Raw genomic sequence first — 10110 nt, forward strand, 5'->3', positions numbered from 1 at the left:
ACTATTGACCGGAATAAGGTGAGGTGAGGTGAAATGGGGTTTAACGTCGCGTCCAAGGTTATTGCACTTATATAGCGACGTGCATGTTCGTGTGTGTGTTTGTGTGGCTGCTTGTACTAGTCCGGACTGATGCGGATTTATAGTGCTAGCTCACTGAGATACCATGCCGCAGTTTAACATGAATACCCCACTCAGACACAGTATACTGACTCCGAGTCGACCAGACAGGGTAACAACAAGTACCATCTTTTAACGTCTTTTGGTATGAAGCGGCCGGGGATCGAACCCCGGATCTTCCGCTCTCCGGGCAGACGTTCTACCACTAGACCACGGAGGCGGTCTTTGACCGGAATAATGTCAGTGTGGAAGCGTGTTCGGAGCTGGTAGGAATTCGGTGTGTTTAGATAGGTATCCAAACCACATTTGGCTTGTAGATGAGATGCAAGTCAGGTCATAAAAGGCGTGTCGCTCATATTATAGGTACCGTCAGCCTTCTACAACTGTCCCACCACGAAAGTTCTCGAACGATCACGTTTGTCATATTGCATGTAAACAAAGGTGGATAACTCTAAATTACTCACCGAGTACCACTAAAATCTGCCCTCGACAGCGTTCGACATTTTAAGAATGCTTCAATCATTTGCAGCCAGTGAAAATCACTACACATAAACTAACAACAATCTTCACTGCCACATGGCAAATCTTCAATACCGGAATGATGACTGTCATTGTCAATATCTATTCATTACTAAAAATAATGATTTCTTCTTTTAATTTCAGTGAAATTAATAATTTAGAAGCATGTATCGTCTCTCTCATGAGTTTGAAATGTGCATAATTGTATTGTATTATGCTCGTGTACCAGCGCTGATGGTTTATGGTTAAATAACCTGGTTCCGATTATGAATTTGGTAAATGAGCTTGGCTAAGAGATCGAAAGTCTTGACCTATGTCTAGTGTAATGTGTATTTTGGATGCAGAGATCCAATCATACTTCACAGCAACACTATAATCTGACAACGTAAATAGGTGATGATTAGTCGTGAGTTGTTGTCTTGGCGTCGTCGAAATTACTACCCATTTTCTTCTTGTCACATTAAGCTCCCTCTGCATAATGTAAGTGTTGTGTAACTGGACTATTCTCTTGGATCCTCTTGTTTACCGATACAAAGTGTGCCCGCCTCCTAGCCGACCTCTTCCTCTTTCAATCAGAGTCGGATTGTTTCACTAACATTAGTTAACTCAAAGAATGTTGCCAAAATGTTCAGCCTCATTTTCAGATATATAGATACTTGTTTACATGATCATGATCAAACAGTATCGTCACCTTATCCATCCAACAGAGTTGAAAATCATGGAACAACTGTGAAAGCAAATTTAGTGTTGTATCTTGATCTATGCACGGACATTCTCAATGATGACAATCCCTGAACCAAGCTGTGCAAGTGGGATGATTTTCCAATCACGAATGTCTCCTTCATATCGAGGAATATACCATCGGTTCCGGCTTATATCATCTACATTTGTCAATCACTTTAGTACTTTATATTACTAGAGCTCGTACAGCTCTAACACCGTTATCATGCAAGTGATGTACAGAGTATGGTTGACAAGTATATATAGAGGTAGGAGGCAGTGTTTATACAGTAGAGTAGATATCAGAATAATAATGATGTAGTTATCAGTCTTGGAAAGGAAGTTAGGTGTCAGTACTAATTACGTCAACACACATACATTTTAACATGCAATATATTAGTAACAATACATTTGTCCTGTCAACACTACACTTCATTTTAATAATATTGCATGTAAATATTGATATTATTGTGACTTAAGTGAGTAGAACTCTCGTAGGAGATCAGTGTCCGATGCAAGAGACATTAAATCCGACACGACACCACACCAATGTAATAATGCCTTAAACCCTCGTACGCTATACTTGGTTAGAATTTAGAAGTGATTGTGTTTTCTGTATATGCCATTATTAAACATGTGCTTCACATGGATAATTATTAACGCATGGTAACAAGACATATAGGATACAATATCCTTTTAACAAATAATTCTAGGCTATGCCGTACACGAGCCCGATCTGGACCAGCAGATACCCTAAACTGGCGAATATTACCAACCCCGGTGACCCAGCAGGTAGGTCAGCCTGTGTGCATGTATTCAAATATTATCTGACAATTATGGTTTTTTTTATAATTAACAAGGAAATCAGTTAAGTGTGTTGTCCACATACTGGTACTGTAACAGGAAGGAGTATTGATCTGCGTGGCCTGTCTGGCCTGATTGTTTGGCATCATAATTATACATCCACACCATTGGGATACGATGACCAAGTCAGAGAGCCTGACCACCCGATCCCGTTAGTCGCCTCTTACGACAAGCACAGTCGCCTTTTACGGCAGGCATGGGTTGCTGAAGACGTATTCTATCCCGGATCTTCACATACTATATGATGGCTGATTACTATTGTATAGGGGGCCAATCGTCTAAAGTGCCGCAATTTGCTGTACATAGTTGCGTCCCTTGGGCACGCTAAAAATCTGTGATCGTTTGTTCGACGCGTCACTTAGGGCTTTTCCGACACATCAAGTTGACACGCCGTGATATAACTGGAATACAGTTCAAAGCGGCGTTAAACCCAACTCAATCACTCCCTACTATTGTATAACTGACCTTTGTTAAAGCTAAGTGAGATCGCTGAAAAGTTTTTTCGAAAGAGCTGACAACAATATGTGTTACAGGCTTAATATTTCTAAAGCAGACATAACGTTTTTTCAGGCAACGAAATCTCAAGTAAAATGTTTTTCAACACACATGGCATCCCCAGCATTTTACAGCCAAGCTGGTATAGAAAAACCAGAGTACTTCTACGTGAGGAATAACCATAAGGTAATATAATGCATGACCATTTGAAAGAGAAAACGTTTTAGATAAAAAGTTTCTGTCGCTATTACCTCGGATTCGATGCTAATTTGTGCCAGGCGCTACGACCATTGCTGGAAAGCACTGCTACTTCGCCGACTACGGGTGTCCAAACCATGGCGGTTCCCACACGGGAGGGTGGAGGTAGATAGCTCCGGGGAAACCCATGGGGGACTCACAGACGAGGAGAAGTGTCTGCGAAGAGCTGATGGCCAATGGATATGGTGTGGGTCCGATCCTGCTCATCCCTACACAAGCATCTACGGCCCAACAGGGACGTATCGTTGGTTTGGTTGGTTGGTTTTTTGTTTAACGCCGCACTCAGCAATATTCCAGCTATATGACGGCGGTCGGTAAATAATCGAGTCTGGACCAGACAATCCAGTGATTGATATGAGCATCGATCCACGCAATTGGGATCGATGAGATGCATCTACCAAGTCTGCGAGTCTGATCACCTGATCCCGATAGTCGCCTTTTACGACAAGCATAGTCATCTTTTACGGCAAGCATAGGCTGAAGACCTATTCTACCCCGGAATCTTCACGGGTCGTACGTTTGGAGGTAGTGTTAGTGACGGGGTGAAAGAGTTGGGTTTCATACTCCTTTGAAGAGTATTTTAATTTAAAAGCGTCACCTTTATTCTTGAGCATTGGTAGCTCTGGCATTGACAGGCGATAGGTCATAATCAGTGCGAACACTGGATTCAAATCCACCATCCCATGATATGTAACCCATCGATTTTGTAGTAGCGCATTATGATGTATGTAAAGCTGTGATAGGTTTATGAAATATCCTCACATTGACTGTACGAGTAGCACTAGTAGTAAACATTCACATCTTCCACAGAACACCATAGGTCATAACATATATATATCCAAGGTTTATTTGGAAATTCTTTTAACATATCACCACAAGTGATTTAACCTACTGCATTTAGTTTCACATCTTAGCTCTCATAAAATGAAATTCACACTTTTATTTTGTGTGTGGTACATATCTTTAAAATAAGGTACATTCTTCAAATCCGTGCGTCCTTTTTTAAGTTAATATATATCAAGACGTCTTTGAATCTGTAAGCTTTTGACGTGGGGGATGGGGGGGGGGGGGGGGGGGGGGCGGTGTCATGTTATTGTTCGTGTGTGGTGGACATATGGAGGACACACATCAGTGACAAAAACGATGTAGAATAGGTCTTCAGCAACCCATGCTTGCCGTAACAGTCAACGATGCTTGTCGTAAGAGGTGACTAATGGGATCGGGTGGTCAGGCTCGCTGACTTGGTTCATGCATGTCATCGAATCCCAAATGTGTGGATCGATGCTCATGATTTCAATCACTGGATTGTCGGGTCCAGACTCGATTATTTACAGACCGTCATCATATTGCTGAGTGCGGCGTTAAACAACAAAACACAAACAACGTAAATATTTTATTATTTGACATTGTACTTCTGGCACCCCCTTGTTATTTGCGTAATCCCAAACCAGTGTCTTCTTAATCAGCACCTGTTAAATGAACAATTGTAATATTTATGTCAGTTTTTGTGAACTTTTGAGTCATATGTACAACATGATGTGAGGCTTCAAATAGTCAAATATTTTGGTGAGGAAGATCGCCAGCAGGATGTGTCACTTGTAGGAAACGCCGTTGAGGTTGAGAAGATGCTCTTTTCAATACATGTGCATGTTTTCGTCTACCCTGGAGGCTCGCTCATCTGTGTGGGCGTGATATCAGAGCAGGTATCCCAATCATTGTTTCGTTCTTTTGTTTATATCATGTGAATTAGTTGTTCAGACAAGCCCGTTTTCGAATGTGGCTGCATGATAATCAAATCATATACTCGCTGCATGCAAATTGCTTACAAATAATATTGCATCAGCCTTGCTACATTATTTACCTGTAATTTGACTTGTTTACCTCTTCTGACAAAAAACAAGAACCTTGAATGAATTTCAAATGTCTATGTTTCCGAAGAATATGAAATGAAATTGATTAAATCTTTGTTATAGACGTGAACACATTACTTATGAATATGAGTCAAAGACCTACTCTAAACCGGATCTTCACGTGTCCATATTTCGAATGTACGTGTATCAAATATTTATAACATACAACATTCTACAAGTATTCGTTTTATATCCCACAATTCTGACAAAAGACATGATGCATATAACAGCGACAAAACGCATATCTCGCTAGGGACCAATAGTAACCCGGAATCCCCAAGGGCTGTCCCTTTCTTAAGTGATTATTCAATAATATCATGTTCAAAACCAATCTTATCCATATTTGATATATCTGACTTTATGCAGAATTAAAAACATTTAAGACGTTAAAATAGCACTCTGTGCTCATGGTAGTTCTACACTATTTATATAGAACCGATTGTATGACAAAACAAAACAAAAAACAAAAACAAAAAGCACCACACACAAAAAATAATGTCTGTTGTCTGTGAGAGAAATAATCTCTCTTTGATGAGTAATGACTCACAACTAGATCTATATCGTTCTGTCTGGAGTCCGGAGATATTTTAACACATTCACATTCAAAGGAGCTGTACTCTTCAAAGTAGACAGTGACAGAAGTATACTGTTTTGGACAACTCGATCTGAATTGAGACGCAGCAACTTAAAGGGACAGAAAGCGAGACTTCTGTACAGAATGAATCACATTAATTACGCGGGCCTTACTATTGACAGAATTAACAGGTAAGAGTGGATCCGTTACGTTTTTATAAGATAACCGCATATTAGAGAGGTGCAGCATATTCAGAATCGTTACCATATGTTTTCACTGTGAAACGCCATCACACAACTGCTTCGAGGTAATTTGCTTCTTTTGGAAAATAATTATAGAATAACCCGCGAGGTACGAGCTAAGCTTGGAACTTAAAACATTAATTTCACTCGTGACATATTTTCTGTAATCACTCATACAGAGTATTTTTTTCTATTTATTACCCATAATCATATTAAAGACATTTAAAGAACAAACTGTCACCGATCAAGAATCAGCTGTTTTGTATCAACCCGCGTGTGACAAAACAGTCCACTCTCTCCAACCTCATTCCTCAATTGACGCGTGAAAGATATAGCTCTGTTAAAAAACTCTAGAGATCATATATTTGTAGTTTCTGTCTGATTTACACAGCGTACACCACCTTGATAATAGGAGACAAGTTTTAAAATAAAGTTCATCAGGTTTTTTAATGAAGGCTTGGTTTGACAAGATCTCGTCATTGACAGACAGCCGACGCCGTGCATCAGCATGGACAGGCATTTGACATTAAGAAGTGAGTGAGTGAGTATGGTTTTACGCCGCTTTTAGCAATATCACGGCGGGGGACACCAGAAATGGGCTTCACACATTGTACCCATGTCGGGAATCGAACCCGGGTCTGACATTGAGAATAGGAAACATTGAAAACCTGTCAACTTTTTAATGTGCTATTCGAAAAAAATGCAAAATCCTATAACAACATACATAGACGGAATGTACAAAAATCATGTTTGTTGGAGAAATGTTACGAAAAGTAGGTAAACTTTGAAAAGTACGATTGCTGTCACAGTGTCGGAACTTCAAAGACATATGTGTTCAGGGGTTGAATTATACGAATAACTCTTCTTGTCAGTCAGATCTCCGTCCACCTTAACGAGGTCATTTACTTTGACAGGTATCAAATGATCAGCCATGTTTGTTTACAAACAACGCAGACATAGTTTTGTCTTTTATTGTAACATGAAAATCATGGGAAATAAATGCTTTGTTGATTCTAATTTGAAATCATGTTATTGATGTGAAACTATGTGAATCAGTGAGATTGTAGCACGTAAAACATGTGAATGAATGCCGTGGATTTGTGAATGAATGCAGTGAGAGAAAAATACATGTAGTTCCGTTGACCAATGAAAATTGATCTGTGTTTAACTGACCACTTAGCTTCAAGAATCACTAATTGCACACTGCAAATATCCAAAAGATATTAAACTGAAGAGTTTAGAGCTAAAAGGGGCCAAAATGCACTTTGGCCCTTTTTGCTTATTATTGCATAAGTAACATCTATGAGTTATTGTCTACCTGTAGAAAAAATATTGTATGTTTTCATTGATGCATTTTTGAAATATAGCTACTTAAAATTCTATAAAAGGGCCAAAGTCAAGTTCCAAAAGGGCCAAAGTCACTTTGCTAGATTTTGGCCATTTTAGCTCTCATTTCAGTGTGTGGTTGAGGTTGAGACTGGTTGTCTGAGAGAGATTTTGAAAGTTTGGACACCTTATTATTATATTTCAAGTATTACACAAAGTTGGCATTAGTTTTAATCATTTAAAAGTACTTCAATAGTATGTGTTTTCACTTTCAGTAGTAGTTTGTCAATCTCACATGTTAAATCCAATGCAAATGCCTGAGGGTCAAAAAGGGCCAAAATACAGACATTGGCCCTTTCCACCCTTACACAAATTAAAAACGTAAGTTTATTTCCTTTTTGGAATGTTTTTTATAACAAAATTTATATCTCTGCTGTCAGAATGCTTTAATGTCTAGGAATTTATCGGTAGAAAAAAAGTTCATTAACATGCATAATATTATGTGTTTTCATCACCTTTCTCAAAAGGACTCCACATGACATTAGCCCTTATGGCTATAAGCTCTTCAACTGCATGTTTTAGTCCATATGGGAAATACATAAAGAATAATGAATGTGACACAGTGGAGGTGCACGCCATCCCATTCACGCGATACAATAACCCTGTACAATATATCCCCAGCGCCATGCATGTCGTAGAGCCGACCAATGGAGAAGAGGGTGATTTGCATTTATGACCTAGTACTTTTAATTGTTGCTATGCTGTCAATCACTGGTTTACTTGACCAGCCTTTATATTGCTGGAAAATTACTGACTGTGATGTAAAGCAGCATACACTCTCCATCATAAGACGCCAGAGATACCAATATGAATAGGTGACCTGCCTTCACATTTCAAATGTTGTTTTGTTCCTATAATCAAACAAAGATTACACAACAGGTATACAACAGGTAAGGTAGCATATTTAATCACTGAGCATCATCAATCAATCTATTCACTTTCACTAGTTTCCACAAAACAAGCTGATCATGTGTTCACCACTGCCAAAATGATTTGGGGCATATTTCTAATCAGACTATTCATTTAAAATTCTCCTCCCCATACTAATCAAATCATATGTATTTAACAAAAGACTTTACAAGTTGGCACTTGCTATCCTGGCTGAGAATCATCGAGAAAAAAACAAGGACTGGTCGTTTCAGATTCAGTATACTGTGTCTGAGTGGGGTATTCATGTTAAACTGACGCATGGTATATCAGTGGGCTAGCACTATAAAGTCGGCAGTAGTCCGGACTAGTACAAGCAACCACAACACACACGAAAGAGCCTAAATACAAGTGTTACATCTACTATATGATATATACGCAGAAACAAAATGTACACTGAACATAGTTATATTGCTTGGGCAAAATAACATCAGTTTGCGAGAAATATTCCCATTTTTGCGCGAGAAATACATAGAAATCCACCAAATATTACTTTATACTTGTAATTGTACACATATTAAGCAAACTATAATCTGTCTGGTACAGAGTATATCAGTCATTACTACAAGTCATGTAAATATATAAACGCCTTTGGCGATCTTTGTTGCAATCATATCCAGAAATTATGAAGAGATCATTTCAGGATGGTGATGGACATTGACAACAAAGCTAAAATCGCCAAAATCGGACAACTTTATGAATTCTATGTAACAACTAGATAATCATTGCGACAGTTGTTGGCCATCTTGGAATTTGACATTAGATATTTTGGACTTTCAGGGAGATAAAGAAATTTGTCAATGTTCATACAAATAGGAATATTTTTTAATGTTTTTTGCCTTTGTCATCATTTGAGAGATAAAGTTTAACAAAAGTGTGTATTCCCCAAATATCTGGAAAATATATCTATCTTCCTATCTATATCTATAAAAATTAATGATTAATATAAACCTCGAGTCTTATCTCTCAGAACACCCCCATTGTCTTTGACAAAGATATCTTCTTTATTTCCTTCCAGCATTTGTAAGATTTACCTTGAAGATTGAAGAAGTACAGAGTAAAATATTCAGTAAAACATTAAGCCTGAAGCATGACCTTTCCGTTAAAGGCAGAAAAACAAACAATTTATCTGTCATATACAGTTTCAGCGACAATCATCGTATGTTTCTAAGATTTCACAAAAGGAATCTGAAATACCAAAATGTAAACTTAACATTATTTGGCTATAAATAATCATTAAATATTCTTATTAATATTCTTACAATGCTTCAAAACTGCGAATGATACTATGAACATTTTCATTTGGTTCTAGTGAGTGAATGAGTTGAGATTTATAGTCACGTCGGCAGTATTTCAGCCATATCGTGACTAAATCAAGTTGTACAGGAATAATATATAAATATGTACTATAGAAATCTGTCGACAAAGGACAGTAAAATTACCAGATTATCACAGATATAGATTTAAAACTAGCATGTTACCATAAAAAAATGTGACTATTCTCAACAATACATTATAAAATTGGGCTAGAGATCACCAGCAACCAAAGTTAGTCCACTATACCAGGGACCATGGGGACATACGGTACATCTGCTTCCTGCATGGTACCCCAGCAGGATTTACACCATCCCTCTGGCTACTGGTGATTGTTAGACATTTTAAGCCAAAGTATTTAAGAACAACAAATATTCTACGAATAAAATCTAGGAAAATGAAACATACTTTGAAGGAAGTGGGACTTACGCAAACTTTCTAGGGGAATGTAATGTGTAGTTTAATCCGAATGCCTAGAGGTGGGACCAGCTTAGGCTTACTGTGAAAAAGGTGTTCGTAACGTGGTTGAAAAACACAGTTGTATGCAGGGTTTAATGGGTTAGTATGAAATGTAGTAATGTATTGTAGTGATAATTTGATATAATTAAATTTTCGTTGTGTTCATGGAAATTCCTGCATTCTGATTAGCTGAATTGGTCACGTGTTATTGCATTTATTTCCCAATGAATGTAAAACATTAGGCCACGCCCACCGCGGCGCACTACTTTTATTACTTCGGAATGTCGGAGAATCCCAATATTACAGTCGAGGGAATTCCCTTTCT

Source organism: Haliotis rufescens, unplaced genomic scaffold, assembly GCF_023055435.1.
Source record: "Haliotis rufescens isolate VD_foot unplaced genomic scaffold, xgHalRufe1.0.p SCAF_15, whole genome shotgun sequence".
NCBI lineage: Eukaryota > Metazoa > Mollusca > Gastropoda > Lepetellida > Haliotidae > Haliotis > Haliotis rufescens.